We start from the raw sequence: 18,008 nt of genomic DNA, 5'->3' as shown, positions 1-18,008 counted from the left end.
AAAGGTACGTTTGGAGAAGAAGGGGAACAGAATTTAATGAAAAAAAGAACCTCTGTCCAACTGTTAAGCATGGGGGTGGATCAATCATGCTTTGGGGTTGTATTGCAGCCAGTGGCACAGGGAACATCTCACGAGTAGAAGGAAAAATGGATTCAATAAAATTTCAGCAAATTTTGGATGCTAACTTGATGCCATCTGTAAAAAAGCTGAAGTTAAAGAGAGGATGGCTTCTACAAATGCATAATGATCCTAAACACACCTCAAAATCCACGGGGGATTACATCAAGAGGCGTAAACTGAAGGTTTTGCCATGGCCTTCACAATCTCATGAGCTCAACATAATTGAAAATCTATGGATAGACCTTAAAAGAGCACTGCGTGACAGACAGCTCAGAAATCTCAAAGAACTGGAAGACTTTTGTAAGGAAGAATGAGCAAAGATATCTCAAACAAGAATTGAAAGACTCTTGGCTGGCTACAAAAAGCGTTTACAAGCTGTGATACTTGTCAAAGGGGGCAGTACAAGATATTAACTCTGCAGGGTACCCAAACTTTTGCAGACGCCATTTTTTTGTTTTCTGTTATTTTGAAAGTGTAAATGATGGAAATAAAATCTAACTTTTGTTGACATATTATAAGAATGTCTAATCTGTAATTTGATGCCTTTTGGAGATTTTTCCATCTTTCCTTGGCTTCTTTATGCACATTAATACAAATTTTTACCTGGGTGCCCAAACTTTTGATCTCCACTGTATGAGGTGGGCGGGCATTTGAGAGCAGAAGGGGACAGAGACAAGGAAGCTCTGTATACCAGCTCTTGCATCCATTTCGCAAGGGGGGTTACCAATGGTGCCTTGATCTCTGGAACCGGACCACAGATATCTCTTTTTTTTTATCAGATTAACCCGCACTTTGTTGGGTTTAGTGTGGGTAAACAAGGTGTCCATTTCACTTTAAAAAGGACCTATAGTTAGTCTTTATAAATAGATGGTTGTATCTCTAAAGTAGATAGAGAGGGGAAAAGATTAAATAGAATTAAGATAAAAAGAAATAAAGGACTATGAAATGAATAATTATATAAAATGGAAATATATATAATAAAAACTAAACTTACAATGAAAACCTAAATGTGCACAAAGTACATCGAAATACACATTAAATTATAGTCATAGTATATTTTTTTTATCTTGGCAAATTTGTAACATGGCTATGGAACCCAATGATTTTCTGGGTTTAATATTTTGTAACCATAATGTTACTATACTGTATTTTATAACAAAGACATATAGTTAGTATATCAATATTTATATGTTAATGTGTTGTATTTAAAGAGTATTCCATGATTTTTTTTTATTTGGCTATGCTGCAGGGGTTGTAAAGTTGGTGTACTTCATAATAGAGTGTCTGTACTAGTGTTTGATGGCTGGTCTCGCAATTCTTCTGTGATCTTTGCCCTGGCGTTTATTTTTAACAGTATACTAAACGTCGTCTCAGGTTTTCCCAGGTTGCAGTGAGCCTAAGACATAACCTTACTAGTTAGGTGTTGAAAGTGAGCATGCCTGCTTTAATCCCTTAAGGAAACAGCCCATTTTTGCCTTAAGGACGCAGCCAATTTTATTTTTGCATTTTCTTTTTTTCCTTCTCACCTTCTAAAAATCATAACTCTTTTATATTTCCATCCACAGATGAGTATGAGGGCTTGTTTTTTGCTCGAGTTGTCCTTTGTAATGACATCTCTCAGTTTACCATAAAATGTGTGGCAAAATTTTAAAAAATACTATTTGTGTGGGGAAATTGAAAAGAAAGCCGCAATTTTGCAAATTTTGGAAGGTTTTGTTTTCACGCTGTACAATTTAAAAGGGTTTAAAATCCGTCTATTTTGACAACCTATAACTTGTTCAATTTTTTTTGGTGGTATAAGGGATCATTTTTTGCGCCGTGATCTGTACTTTTTATTCATACCACATTTGCATATATGAAACTTTTAATTAATTTTCTCAAATATTTTTGGGGGAATATTATGTGACAAAAAAAGCAGCAATTTTAGACTTTTTTTTTTAACGTTAACGCCGTTCACTGTACAGGATGAATAACATTATATTTTGATAGTTCGGACATTTACGCACGCGACAAAACCAAATATGTTTAATCATTTTTGGGGCGTGGCTTGGTGCAGACTGTGATGGCCGCATGTTAGGGCAGCTCTCGCTCCAGAGGCCGTGAAATTGCTCGAAACCCCCTGGTGACCCAGCTTAATTCAATGGGGAGGACCTCTCGTTGGGTCAGGAACTCACTCTCTGCTGCCCAGCTGCTTTCTACCCCGCCTGACGGCATTTTTTACGCTTTCTCCAGGCACCCCCAGCCTCTTCTCCTGCAAGCCTGCCCGCCATAGCAGGCCCTGCACACGGCCTGCGCTCCCGCTCCAAGAGGACGTCTGTGGTCCGGGAGTCAGACCCTTCAGCTTTCCACCTACCTGCTTCGGAGGACGTGGGTTAATCCCCCGACAGCTTCCACAGACCGCCGCTGCTTTGCCCGAACCCCAGGATTCTAATCTGCCTCTCCTGCACGGTGCAGCCTCCGGCTCTCCCTGCCTCAGCTGCTGCTCTAGTTGTGGAACCTGCTGCAGCTCCTGGATGCCCGGGTCTGGTGGTGAGTGACTTTCCCTGCCTACATACTGAAGGCTCTGCTCCCCTCAGCCCTCCACGACGGCTCTAGCACCCGGGGCACTGGATCACCTCTCCCTGCCAGGACAGGGAACCGCCATCTTGGGCCTCCCTAGAGAAAGGCTTGACCTTGCCTCCCACCATTTCACTGCAGTCCACAGCTACTCCTGACTGCTCAGCCCTCCCCTCCCCTGTCTCTCCTGCCTGGGAGACAGACCTTCTCAACCCAGTACCGTCTGCCCTGGAGGGGCCTGGATCTGTCTCTCCTGCACCCCCCCCCCCTCTGTACCCCTGGACCCCCTTGCTGAGTGCTACATCCCCCCTGCCTCTCCTAAACCTCTTCCCCCCCCCCCCCTGCCTGTTGCTGCTTCCCAGAGGTCTCCTCATCACCCCTCTGGGTCCTTGGGGCCTCCTCTGCCCGCACCTGTTTCTTCCTCCTGGGATTGCCTCTCGGAGTCTGACCTGCCCTGCTTGGGCTTATCTCTGCCTCATCTGCTCTACCTGACCTGGGACAGCTTCTTTCTCAAATTCCAACTAAAGAAGATTTCCGCTCACTCATTGCTGAAGTTAAAGAAACCTGTCAGGCGGAAATCTCATGTCTGCACCAGGATATACAACATGTCTCTGACCGGGTAGAGGGCTTGGAGGACGCTCATGATACCACCAGAGCCTGTATTGCACAGCTCCATTCCTCGATTGCTTCTCAAATGGACTTTCTGTGGGATCTACATGCCCATGTTGAGGACCTGGATAACAGAGGACAGTGTAGTAATAATCGTGTGTGAGGGCTGCCTGAAGCTACCCGCGAGCAAGAACTTTTTGTCCCCTTGGAAGCCATCTTTAAACTTATCCTGGGTGAGCCCCCTTCCCATAAGATCAAACTGGACAGAGCCCACAAATCTCTGCCCTAAATCTCCTACGGGCCCTCCCCGTGATGTTGTCTGCTGTGTGCACGATTTTCAAGTCAAGGAGGCTATCGTGGCTAAAGTCCGGTCCCTGCAGAACTATTCAGCTATTTCAAGACCTGTCCTGCTTGACGCTCAGGAAACGTTGGATGCTCAAACCACTCCTGACGGTCCTATGCTCACACCAAGCTCCTTACTGGTGGAACTTTCCATTTGCTCTCCATGCCCGTAGAGAAGGACGCTCTGCTGTTCTACGCTCCTCCTCTGATCTACCTGCCTTCTGGACTGTCCTGGACCTGCAGATGCCCTATATGGTGGACTGGGATTTGACATCTCCCCCTGTGCCTCCAGTGTGGCAACCTGTCCCTGCTCAGAGGAAGTCCTCCCTTTCTGACCCTGGGGCCCCTTCTCGAGCTCCCGCTTGAAATGTTGACTACGGCCCTGTGTCCCCTACATGATACCTCTGGCTTGGGATATTTCTAAACTCCAGGCCTTTTTCTGATTACTATGGAGTATCCCTTCCCTACTGCATTTTCCTGCTTTTGCTAACTTTACCTGTTTTTGTAACATTGCATTTTTGGTCACCAGTGGTTTATTTTTAATGTTTTTCTTTTGCTGTGGCCTCGGGGCGGGGTGTTGGCCTCTTTAGTGGTGGTTCTTTGGTGGTGTCCTTCCATTTCTTCCCTTGAGGCTGTAGCAATGGATTGCCTTTGTTGTGACTCCTGGTCCACTCCGGAGGTCTTGGCCTCGGCATTGGCTCTTTGGTCAATGGTTATTTTTTTTGTTCAGTATCACATTTTGTTTGTATTATGTTGTCCCGTCTGTTTAGTGTCTGTCTGTTGGTCTTTCTGTACCCTTTTGTTCTCCCCCCCCCCCCCTGTTCCCTTCTCTTATCAGGTCTCCTCTCTCTGCCCTTCTACACTGGATCCCGTCCCTAGTTGTTTCTCCTTCAATGGAAAGCAGTCCTTCTGGGTTCCCCTGTGAGTATGTTAATTGGCTGTATTCCTCCTCTCACCATCCACCATGGTCAAGTGTGTCTCCCTGAATGTTAAGGGCCTGAACTCTCCCTCTAAAAGGAGCCTATTACAAAGAGAGCTGGGTGATCTGCGTGCTGACATTGTTTTTCTTCAGGAGACACACTTTGACCTTTCTGGATCCTTTCTCTTCCTCCAGCATCTCTTTCCGCAGGCCTACTCTGCTGTTTCTAACAGGAAGACTGCTGGAGTTGCTAACCTTGTCTCTAGTTCCTGCCCGCTACAAGTTTCTTCCTCATTTTTAGACCCCCCAGGGACGCTTTGTAGTGGTGGAGGGGTTTCTAGGTGGGGTCTCACTCCTACTATGTAATATCTATGCCCCAAACTCTTCCCAAATTCCATTCCTGCGAAGAGTACTTGCTAAACTCCATAAATATCTTTCTCTGCCTGGCTGCTTGGTGGGGACTCTAACCATATCTTCTCTCCATCTATGGACCACCACTCTATTACCGCAGCTCCTCCTACCCCTACCCAGATAAGTTTAGCTACCATTTTACGACAGCTTATTCGGGCCTCCTCATTGTACGACTTATGGCGGATAAATCATCCAACAGACCGCTCTTTCAGTTTTTACTCCCACCCCCATAAGTTGCATACTCGCATAACTATTTCTTTGGCTACCTCTCCATGGTGCGCATTCTCTCGGCCGCCTCCCTAGAACCAATCTCCTGGTCTGACCATTGTCCCCTTCTCCTTTCTTTTTCCTACTCTCCTTCTTCTCTTCAGAGCTGTCATTGGCGGCTTAACGATTCTTACGGATTACGAATGTCTTACTGATTACTTTGCTACTAACAAGGGTTTAGTCTCATCGCAGGCCGTCCTCTGGGAAGCTCATAAGTCGGTCGTACGGGGACATTGTATTGCCCTAGGTGCGCGACTTAAGCATTACGCTCTGTCTCGCTCCCGGGAACTCCGTGCTCAGATTGTATGCTTAGAATTTCTCTTACTGTTTTCTCCCTCTTTATTGGCTTTGAGGCGCTTAGTGACTGCCCGTGTTCAGTTGGGTGACCTGGCTCTCCATAGAGTTGAGCGACAGCTAATGTATGCTAAACAGCGTGTTTATGAGAAAGGCAATAAAGCACATACCATGTTAGCCAGGCTCCTACGAGACTGTCCTGTTGCTTATTCTCCCTCTGCTCTGAAGGACTCCTCTGGTGTTCTTCACTAGCATCCTGCTGATTTTTCTCGCCTCTTTGTTTACTACTCTGGTCTCTACTCCCTTCCGTCTCAGCTTCCGTCCGATCCGGTGGCGCGTGCAGCTGCCCTTGACTCCTATCTTTCCCGATGTGGCCTGCCTACTCTGTCGGGGGCCGATCGTGAGGTCCTCAATGCACCTATTACTGGTGAGGAACTCTTGGAGGTTCTCAAATCCCTTCTTGTTGGTCGCTCCCCCGGCCCAGATGTATTCACGTACCTGTATTAGAAGACTTACTCTTCTCTCCTTGTACCTCACCTTGTTCCTCCGTTTAATTCTTTCATGGGGGGGGGGGGGGGGGAGATCCCCCGGGTCCTTCTTGCATTCCTAAATCACCCTGATTCCTAAAACTGGTGAGGATCCTAATGATTGCCCTAGCTACAGGCCTATTGTCCTCCTTAACTCTGACTTGAAGCTCTTTTCCAAGGTAGTAGCAGCCAGACTTTGCTCTTTTCTCCCTTCTCTCATCCACAAGGATCAGGTTGGGTTTATCCCCTGTCGCCAGGGGGGGGGGGGGTGACAACACCAGGAGGGGGACAGATCTGGTTGACTTAATCAATCGGAGGTCCGACCAGGCGTTGATTCTCATTTTGGATGTGGAAAAGGCCTTTGATAGACTAGAATGGCCATTTCTTTTCGCTACCCTGCAATATTTCGGTATCACGGGCAACTTTCTGACTGCACTGCAGGGTCTCTATTCCTCTCCTACTGTCTCCCTTAAACTTCCTCATTCTTCCTCCCCAACCTTCCCTTTGTTTAATGGGACTCATCAGGGATGCCCGTTGTCCACCCTGGTTTCTGCCTAATGCATAGAGCCTTTGGCCGCTATGATAAGGGGTGATCTGGACATCACTGGTATTCCCTTACATGACAGGGAATTCAAGATATGTTTATTCGTTGATGATGTCCTTCTTACACTCTCTCGTCCTTTGCTTTCTCTCTTTAGCCTCTATAAAGCTCTTCATGCCTACGGTGTGGTTTCTGGCTACAAGGTCAATCTCTCTAAATCTGAAGCTCTCCCTCTGAACCCCCCCTCTGTCCTTGTGTACTCTTTTGCACTCTAAGTATTAATTTAAATTGTTTACCTCTGCTATCAAGTACCTAGGGGGTTTATATCACCTCTCACTACTCCTCTCTTTATTCTACCAATTACCTTCCCCTTTTCCAGGAACTTCGGGCTCTTTTGTAGAAATGGCGGTCACAATATATCTCTTTTTTTGGTCATATAGCGGCGGTTAAAATTACGATACTGCCAAATCTACACAATTTTTTTCGAGACGTTGCCCCCCCGAGTGCCTTTATCGGCCCTTCGCTCTCTTCAATCGGCAATTTTACGTTTCATCTGGGACAGTAAGAGACATCGTCTACCAATGTCTTTCATGATGGCCAGTAGGGCTCTGGTGGGTCTGGCGGTTCCTGACATGATTAAATACTACTGGGCTGCACACCTACGCCATCTAGTAGCATGGTCCTCATATCATGCACACAGCCGCTGGATGGAACTGGCGAAACTCTGGTTGGCTCCTATCCATCCTAACACTCTCCTCTGGTCGGCACCGGCATCTACTATATCAATCTCTCCTCTACTGGGCCCTATGTCTTCCTCTAAATATGTATGGGGGTACTGCTGAGTGTAATTCAAACTGTTTTCTCCCTTTTCCCCTCTGCGGTGTTTACTCCATCACCCTGACTTCCCCTCTGGTCTATCCTCTACGATGGTGAGGGAGTGGTGGTCTCGGGGCCTTTTCTGCTGGGCTGATGTAGTGGACCCCTTGTCTCGTTCCCTCCTGCCCTTTGAGCAATTGATGGCTCGTTGGGAGCTCCCCTCGTCTGAACGCTTCCACTATTTACAATTGAGACATTTTTTGTCTCCCATGGCTGGCTCTGCAGTGGTCTCTCTGCCCACCAGTTTCTAACGGCTGTGTCGAGGTGAGCCTCAGGCGAGGGGCCTTCTCTCCGATATTTACTCCTTACTTCTTCAGCCCCCTAATGGCGAAGACCGATACATGGGCCATTGAGAGTCTGTCCTGAATACTACCATTACCCTACCTCAGTGGCGTGTTGTCTGGGAGAGATCGTAGATTGTCTTTTTTTGTATAGTATATCTCAGTTGGTTTTGTACTTGGGGCTATTTTGCTTTGGTGAATACTGTTAGTGCTGTAGGTGGTTACCCACACTTAATCTTTATCTCCACACTACAAGGGCTATCACAACAGTCACCTCAGAGGAACCCAATACGCGGCCATGCAGTCCGTACAACTTGACTGCAGAGGAGGCAATTTTATAGCAAAAATGTCCAAAGCAAAAGAGTCTAAAATAATTTACAAAATGGACACATTGGCGCCAAAAGGTTTAAATGCGGAATTAGGAATGTTTGGTTTTATTTAGCAGGAGACTGGCCCCAGATGCACAGCAAGTCATAAGCGGGCTGCCTACACAGTGCCTCCACTCTTAGGTCCACCCTCCTCTAATATCCCTTTCTCAAATAATCTAATCACAATAAATAACAAAATACTTTTTTTAAAATTAATATTAACACCATCCCTGATTTATATTCCATTTACACAAAAACATTTATATTCCCCCATTGCCAGAAATAACTTTCTATCTTTTCACCAGTTCATCCTTTCTTTCGTTTAATCACATTATCATAAACATGTTGATATACCAAATATACGTCTTTTTGTTATTCATCTTTATTCCATTTCATCTTTTTCCCTCTCCATCTAAAATCATCTATTTTTGAGGTATAATTATCTGTCCTTTTTGAATACTGATAAGCCTTTTTTCTTCAAATGTCACTGGAATAAAATCCAGTCTATTTTTTATGTAGAACCTACACTGCCAGTCCAGAACTCAATCACAATCAAGCCTAGAATAATGGGCAGTTCTACTTAAAGGGGTTCTCTGCCCCTAGACATCTTATCCCCTATTCATAGGATAGGGGATAATATGTCTGATCGAGGTAGTCCCGCCACTCTACCTGCTGCACCCGGCTTTCGTTTAGAGCGTCGGGTACAGCGCCAGAGGCTACTGATGTCACGGCTGTGCCCCACTCATGACATCAAGGCGATGTCCCCTCAATACAAATCTATGGGAGGGTGTGTGGAAATGCTCTAACACCCTATATAACACTGCTAGGGTCACCTAGGAATGTATTGAAGTAGTTCTAAAGTGGATTATGAATTTTATGTCAAAGTTATGGTGACATACTATAACTCATGGTAGCTTTTTAACACTAAAATAAAGGTGCATGAAGTATTCCTGGTTGTTGGCAGATGCCTGCCGATGTTAAAATGCAGAAGACACAATGGCTTTTTCCAAGCGTTCCAAAAATGATCTCGTTTTTGGAGTTGCAACAGGTTGAGTCTGGCAAGTAAAGATGCTATGGATCTTTTCAAGCGCTCCAAAATTATCCCTTCTTTTTTGGAGTCGCAAGGCAGGTAGATTTGTGACAATTAGATGGTGGGGTACAGGAATAAGGGTCAGGGAGGCTTGCCCTGATCTGGCAGACCCCAACAAGTTTGTCCAGTTGGCAGATGAGGGGATTGTCAGTAAAGAGCTAAAAGTGATTCAGCAAGACACTGCCTCTGACAGACAGGGGGATGTCTGCTCCAGTGAGAAGGGAAGGAGGAGTGCGGAGCAGGCCAGACAGGTGCTGCTAGTGGGGGATTCAAATATTAGGGTGACAGACAGTGTGGAATTGTTCAACAATGTGTTGGTGGAGCTCAGCACATCGCGGGTTAGATTTGACAGATTACTGGGAGGGGCTAGTAATAACCCAGCACATTGGCACCAATGACAAAGATAAGGATAGGTGGAGTGTCCTTAGAGACTTTAGGGACTTGGGCAGTTAGCTTAGAGCAAGGGCCTCCAAGTTAATATTTTCTGAAATATTACCTGTATCATAAGCCGCATCAGAGAGGCAGCAGGAGATTAGGGAGCTAAACACGTGGCTCAGAAACTGGTATGAGGGGGTTTGGTTTCATGGACACCTGAGCCGACTTCTCTGTCTGATACAGGCCCTACAGTAGTGAGGGGCTGCACCTCCCTGGGGAGGGTTCAGCTGTGCTAGGGAAGAATGGTCGAGAAGTTTTTAAACTATGGACTGGGGAGGGAAACTACAATATAAAGGGAAAAGACAGTGTAGAGAGCTGGGGATAGATAATAAAACCGGGGGTGGAGCAGCAGAAGGGGATAGAACAATCGTAACTGATAAGAGGAAAAGGAAATGTGAATAAAACATCTGGTGTATGTATATTATATGTATGCCAGAAGCCTCAATAATAAGATGGAACATTAATTTCAGAAGAAGACTATGACATAGTGGCTTATACATAAAATCGTGTCTCAGGCCTATTCTGCGTATTGACATAGGCAAGGAAAATTATCACGTGGAGTCTCGGCCTGATCAGCTAAGATGATGGTGGGAGGGCCCTAACCTGCCTCCTCACAGTCCAATTGGCTCTCCAATGCTCCAGGAAGCCATGGAGCAATGGAGCGCCGATAACACTGATCAATGCTGTGCTATGGCTAAGGATTGCATGTTATAGTCCCCTATGTGAATGAACTCCTTACTTAATAAAAATGTAAACCCCCCCCCCCCCTTTCCCATCTTTTTAAATAAAATAATGTAAACAAAAATAAGCATTAACATGTGTTATTACCGCATGTGCAACTATCAAATTATAACTTGAATTAAACCGCAGGGTCAATGGTGTATACGTAAAAAAAAATAGCGATTTTTAAAGGGCTAGTGCACCCTTAATTATCAGTTGCACCTGTACCTCTGTTTTATGTATCTGCACCTCCCACCACTCCTTACCGGATCTTTGTTTGCCTAGAGCCTTAGAGAAAGCGTTATTGTGTTTGCCCTGCCATGTTCTGACTTTCTGCTCCGTGACCTGACCTTGCTGCTATGCCGCCTGCCTATTGACCTCCTGCTACATTCCTGACCACACACCTGTGCCACCTGCCCTGACCTTCTGCTATCCTGACATCGAGTTGCCATATCCCTTCTGTGCTTCGTTACATCTCAGCAACCTGTGTGGACGAGTTTTACCAGGGGTATTGACCTGGGTGCCGCCTGCCGCAGAAAGTCCATCCCGCTTTGCGGCAGGCTCTGGTGAAAACCAGCGGCGCCTTAGACTCTGCTCCCTGGTACGGCCCACGTCATCTTCCACACAGGTACAGCGGATCCACTACTACTGTGAGTGTTTCAAAATGTATTATCCGTGGCACAAAAATATAAGCCCTCATATGGGTCTGTAGGTGGAAAATAGAAACTGTTATGATTTTTAGAAGGGCAGAAGGAAAAAAACGGAAATGCAAAAAAGGGGATAAGGAGTTTACTACCCTAATATAGATTGGGGAGCGGAAACCTGCAAGTCCAGCATGGGAAACAGGTTTTTGCAATAATAATCCTTTATTATTAGCTTTCCCAACTAGTGCAGTATCTAACAAGAGCGGGGTCACTTCCCGACCTTATACTAACCAATAGGCCAGACATAGTATCCAAAGTAGAGGTAGGGGATCATCTTAACAATAATTACCACAACATATTTAGGTTTTATTTGTAAAATCTTAATCCTTTCAGTACATATGAGCTGCTGAAGTTGAGTTGTTCTTTTCTGTCTAAGTGCTCTCTGATGACGCGTGTCTCGGGAACTGCCCAGAGTAGAAGCAAATCCCCATAGCAAACCTATTTTACTCTGTGCAGTTCCCGAGACAAGCAGAGATGTCAGCAGAGAGCACTGTTGCCAGACAGAAAAGAACAACTCAACATCAGCAGCTGATAATTATTGGAAGGATTAAGATTTTTTTAATATAAGTAATTTACAAATCTGTTTAACTTTCTGGAGCCAGTTGATATATAAAAAATGTTTTTTCCTGGAATACCCCTTTAACCCCTTAAGGACCAGGCCATTTTACACCTTAAGGACCAGAGCATTTTTTGAACATCTGACCACTGTCACTTTAAACATTAATAACTCTGGGATGGTTTTAGTTATCATTCTGATTCCGAGATTGTTTTTTCGTCACATATTCTACTTTAACATAGTGGTAACATTTTATAGTAACTTGCACCCTTTCTTGGTGAAAAATCCCAAAATTTGATAAAAAAATTTAAAATTTTGCATTTTTCTAACTTTGAAGCTCTCCACTTGTAAGGAAAATGGACATTCAAAATATTATTTTTTTGGTTCACATATATAATGTCTACTTTATGTTTGCATCATAAAATTGACGTGTTTTTACTTTTGGAAGACACCAGAGAGCTTCAAAGTTCAGCAGCAATTTTCTAAATTTTCACAAAATTTTCAAACTCAATATTTTTCAGGGACCAGTTCAGTTTTGAAGTGGATTTGAAGGGTCTTCATATTAGAAATACCCCATAAATGACCCCATTATAAAAACTACACCCCCCCCCCAAAGTATTCAAAATGACATTCAGTAAGTGTGTTAACCCTTTAGGTGTTTTACAGGAATAGCAGCAAAGTGAAGGAGAAAATTCTAAATCTTCATTTTTTACACTCGCATGTTCTTGTAGACCCAATTTTTGAATTTTTGCAAGGGGTAAAAGGAGAAAATTTTTACTTGTATTTGTAGCCCAATTTCTCTCGAGTAAGCACATATCTCATATGTCTATGTAAAGTGTTCGGCGGGCGCAGTAGAGGGCTCAGAAGCGAAGGAGCGACAAGGGGATTTTGGAGAGAGCATTTTTCTGAAATGATTTTGGGGGGGCATGTCACCTTTAGGAAGCCCCTAGGGCACCAAAACAGCAAAAAAAAACACATGGCATACCATTTTGGAAACTTGACCCCTAGAGGAACATAACAAGGAATTAAGTGAGCTTTAATACCCCAGAGGTGTTTCATGACTTTTGCAAATGTAAACAAAAAAAATGTTTACCTAAAATGCTTGTTTTCCCAAAAATTTAACATTTTTAAAAAGGGTAATTGCAGAAAATACCCCCCAAAATTTGAAACCCAATTTCTCCCGATTCAGAAAACACCCCATATGGGGGTGAAAAGTGCTCTGCTGGAGCACTATAGGTCTCAGAAGAGAAGGAGTCACATTTGGCTTTTTTGAAGCAAATTTTGCTCTGGGGGCATGCCACATTTAGGAAGCCCCTATGGTGCCAGGACAGCAAAGAAAAACCCACATGGTATACCATTTTTAAAACTAGACCCCTCGGGGAACGTAACAGTGTTACAGTGAGTACTTACACCTCACAGGTTTTTTGAACAGTGGGATGTAAAAGTGAAAAATTTGATAGTGTTACCCCAAATGTTTAATTTTCACATTGGGTAATAGGGCAAAAGGCCCCCAAAATTTGTAGAACAATTTTGTCTGAGAAAAAAAGTACCCCATATGTGTATGTAAATTGCTATGTGGACGCACTGCAATGCTCAGAATGGAAGGAGTGAAAATTTTGTTGAAATTGAAGTCGGGGGTCATGTGCATTTATAAAGCCCCTCAATGAACGACGTAACAAGGGGTACAGTGGGAAATAACACCTCACAGGTTTTTTGAAAAGTGGGCCATAAATTGAAAATTTTTATTTTTTTACACTAAATTGCTGGGGTTACCCAATTTTAACATTTTCACATGGGGTAATATGAGGAATTGGGTTACAAATTTTGGAGGGCTTTTTCCCCTGACTATAGAAATACATCCACATATGGGGTAACGTGCTGAACGGGTGCACAACAAGGCTCAGAAGTCATAGAGGTCACTTTGTATTTGTGGCCTTTGGCATATCAGTAGCTGACGGTTACATACATTCCGAGGAAAATACAAAAATGAAACACCCACATGTGACACCATTACAGAAAGTACCCACCCTGAGGAATGGGTATAGGGGTAAAGAGGACATTTTGAACGCACAGGTGTTTCCTAAATTTATTTTCCAGGAATGGATGAAGGGTAGCTTTTTGAAAATTGCAATTTTCAACCTATGCTCTGCTTAATTTTTCTGGAAACAACTAACATGTGACTCCGAATTGTCACCTGGAAATACGACAGAGCTCAGCGAGAACTCTTCGCATTTGAGGCGGATGTTTGTTACGGACCTAACAGTTACATACATTCAGAGGAAAATACAAGAAAGGAACACCCACATGTGAGATTATTACAAATAGTACACCCCCTAGGGAAGGTGTATAGGGTGAAGTGGAGATTTGGAACAGACGGGTGTTCCCTTCGTTTATTTTCCAGGAATGGATGAAGTGTACTATGGGGGGAAAGAAAATTGCAATTTTAGTACTGATATGCCAATTATTTTCCCAGAATGATGACCCAGAGTACAGCCAAAAGTAAAAATGATGCCCGCCCCAAACCCTATACTCTGAATCATCATTCTGGGAAGGGGATGTGTGGGGCCGTCCCTATTCTGTTACCTCAAATGCGCAACCGGCTCAGGTGGAGAGAGAGAGCGTTGCACATTTGAGGCAACTGCAAACCTTCAATGCTGTTGACTGTGTCCCATGACCCATTTTTTAGGGGGAAGAAAAAAAAAAGATATTGGGGTATTGGGAAAAAGGTTTTGGTTTTGTTTTTCTTTGTTTTTTTTTTTTTTGGGGGGGGGGGGGGGGGGGGGTTGGTATAAAATTTGGAAGTCAATGTACCCTGGACTGGTACATTGGAGCCGAATTCTGGGGAATGAAAATTAGGGCAAAGGATGGAAAATTTTGTACTCCATGGAAGTGTGATACTCCCTGAAGCAGCCTATGCAGAGGCCCGGATGATCGGGCAAGTGTCACACTGAATGGTGGTGTCCCTCCGTCTCCCCTTCCTGTGACACACTCTGCATTTCTTCTGGGTTCGTCCCTTCCTTCCAGTGTTGGGGATCACACCTGGAAAGTGTTGGCCGGGGACCTAAAGTTCCAGAGGTGCTCTGACCCACTCTTTGACGGTCACCAAAGATGAGGGCCTTTAGAACTACCTCTTGAAACTCCAGGTATGTCCCTGTGTTGCCAGCATTCTGGTACAGTATAAAAGAGTTGTACATGGCAACCTGTACCATGTAGACCGCAACCTTTTTATACCATACACGTGTTTTCCGCATGGCATTATATGGCTTGAGGACTTGATCAGAAAGATCAAATCCCCCCCATATACCTATCGTAGTCCAGAATACAATCGGGCTTGAGGGCCGGTCCTGCGGTATCTCGCACAGGGACAGGGGTGCTGCCGTTCCCATGAATAGTGGTGAGCATAAGGGCATGCCTCTTGTCCTTATACCGGACCAACAACAGGTTCTCATGGGAAAAGGCACGGGACTCACCCCGGGGGATAGGAGCATGTAGGGGATGGGGTGGAAGGCCTCTTTGATTCTTCCGGACTGTCCCACAAGCGACCGTGGATCTGGCGGCGAGGGATGTGAAGAAAGGGATACTAGTATAAAAGTTGTTCACGTAAAGGTGGTAACCTTTATCTAGCAATGGGTGCAAAAGGCCCCAAACGATTTTCCCGCTAACACCCAGAGTGGGGGGACATTCTGGGGGTTCAATACGGGAATCTCGTCCCTCATACACTATAAACTTGAAAGTGTACCCGGAGGTACTCTCGCAAAGTTTATACATCTTCACGCCATACCGCGCCCGCTTGGTAGGGATGTATTGCTGGAAGCTGAGTCTCCCCTTAAAGCTGATGAGAGACTCATCAATAGAGACCTCCCGCCCCGGGACATAGGCCTCCCAAAATCTGGCCCCGAAGTGATTGATGACCGGCCTGATTTTATACAGGCAGTCATACGCAGAATCAGTTCGGGAAGGACATGCCGCATTATCAGCATAATGCAAACCTCTCCGAATGGCCTCGAACCGGGAACGTGCCATGGCCATACTGTAGAGGGGTGTCTGGTAAAAGACGTCCCCACTCCAATATTGCCTGACACTGGGTTTCTTAACTATACCCATATACAGCACGAGGCCCCAAAAGGTCCTCATTTCGGCTGCATCGACTGGAGTCCAGCCGCCGAGTCTAGCTAAAAGTGAGCCCGGGTTAGCAGCGACAAACTGTTGGGCATACAGATTCGTCTGTGTAACCATCAAATTAACAAAGTAGTCACTGAAAAAATTACCCAAAAAGTCCTTTTCAGTGAACCCGGCGATGTTAATTTTGATTCCCGAGTCGCCAACAAACTCAGGAATCACGGGCTCGTGGTCCGCTGGCTCAGCCCAGTCAAGTTCTCCGGTACGACGTACCAGTGATCTTGGCTGGGGGGCTTCACTAGTATGAGCGCCAGAGGGACTCATACTAGCATGGGGCACAGGGTCAAGGACAGAGGAGGTTTGTGGCGCCGCCTTGGTGGCTCATCATCAGAACTAGATGATGAGGAGGACGAGGAAATAAGGAAGGTGGGGTCTTCATCGTCCTCTGAGCCGCTCTCTGTGTCGGAGGCAATTATGGCTTATGCCTCCTCCGCCGAAAATGCTCTGCGGGCCATTTCCCTACTCTAATGGGGATACGGGTGTGTGTGTGTGGGGGGGGAGAAAACTTTATTGATGTGTGTGTGATGTGGTGCGAGACTACCTCCCTAACCTAACTAAACTAACTCGCCCTAACAGAAAAAAATATAAAATAAAAAGGGGACTTAAAAAAAAAAAAAAGGGGACTTCTAGCACAAAAAAGCCCTGCGCCAAAAAAAAGCGTTTATCTAATCAGTGGTGTGCGCACTGATTAGCCCTTGTGGCGGCAGGGGGCGCAGAAGTCAGTGGGGGGGTCCGGCCACTTAGCCCAGAACAGTGGCTGGTGGCTTGTACACAGACCCCCACAAAAAAAAAAACAGAAAAAAAAAACTCCTTACCCCGAAAAAAATGCACCCGCCTGAACCGAAAAAAAAAAACGCTGATCAGTGATAAATCACTGACAGCGGTGGGACAGGCTGCACACACAGGTACGGTCCGTCCACACAGTACACGCCTGCTACTGGTGGCACGGACTGCCTATGGGTGCTAAAAAAAACAAAAAGGATTTACCTGAAAAAAGTGCCTTTACCCAAAAAATATAAAAACGCTGATCAGTGATAAATCACTGACAGCGGTGGGGCACGCCGCACACACACAGATACGGTCCGGCCACACAGCACACGCCTGCTACTGGTGACACGGACCGCCTATGGGTGCGAAAAAGCGCTAGAAAACCCGAAAAAAGCACCAAAAAAAAACCCGCTAATTTACCTCAGGAACTGGTCACAGCAGGAACAATTAACAGCTTTAAAACAGGGTTAGATACATTTCTGGAACAAAATAACATTAATGCTTATGAAGAAATATAAAATCCCATCCCTTCCCCAATATCGCGCCACACCCCTACCCCTTAATTCCCTGGTTGAACTTGATGGACATATGTCTTTTTTCGACCGTACTAACTATGTAACTATGTAACTATGATCAGTACTACGGGACTGATCAGCGGCGGGTGGGCTTTAACAAACGGTGGCGGACCGCTCTTTTATAACTAAGGTCCGCACACACGCTTAGGTTAAAAAAAAGATCTGCGCCCCAAAAACGCTGGCGGCAGACCTAAGCGACCCAGCAGGGCCGGGGTCACACAGCTAAAGGTGCTACGGACCCCCGGACACCCACTGATGTACGCTGTCCCTACCTAATCTAAAACTAACCCTGGGGGATTTCTGTGCCAAGGGGCCACAGAAAGGGGGCAAGGGGCACCCACTGAGGGGATGGTGGGCAGCACAGGGCTCCGTCCTGCTCACCAGATCTCTGTGGAATGGCGGGCAGAACGGAGCAACATGCTCCTAGCCCCCACCATCCCCTCCCATTACACTGTGATTGGTGTGGCCACTTTGGCTACCCAATCATAACTGTACTGAGGGGGGTGGCCACAATGCCAGCCCCCAGTACAGCACGGATGGTGATTGGTGGTGTATATTACACCACCAGTCACCATCTATATCTGGGTCACAGGGTCACACGTGACCCTGATGACGCGGAACCGCTGCAGAACGCCGGTAAGTAGTTACCGGCGCCCTGCAACGATCGCCGGTATAGGAGGTGCTCCGGCACACTGCCGGGATGTCTGCTGAATGAAATCAACAGACATCCGGCTCCAATTCCCGCCCGGAGAACGGAATTGCAGCACATCGCTCGTCTGAATTGACGAGCGATGCGCTGCGATCGCCGACATGGGGGGTCATCATGACCCCCCTGGGCGATATGCCACGATGCCTACTGATTGATTTCAG

At 45.7% G+C, this 18,008-nt stretch overlaps 1 protein-coding gene across 6 annotated transcripts in view; it reads left to right on the top strand.

The window, feature by feature from the left end:
• LOC130277031 (capping protein, Arp2/3 and myosin-I linker protein 3-like) overlaps positions 1–18,008 on the top strand; it is a 530,598-nt gene that overhangs the window by 147,855 nt on the left and 364,735 nt on the right. The window lies entirely within an intron of this gene.

Source organism: Hyla sarda, chromosome 6 (genome assembly GCF_029499605.1).
Source record: "Hyla sarda isolate aHylSar1 chromosome 6, aHylSar1.hap1, whole genome shotgun sequence".
Classification (NCBI taxonomy): Eukaryota; Metazoa; Chordata; class Amphibia; order Anura; family Hylidae; genus Hyla; species Hyla sarda.
This window is presented reverse-complemented; position numbering and strand designations above follow the sequence as displayed.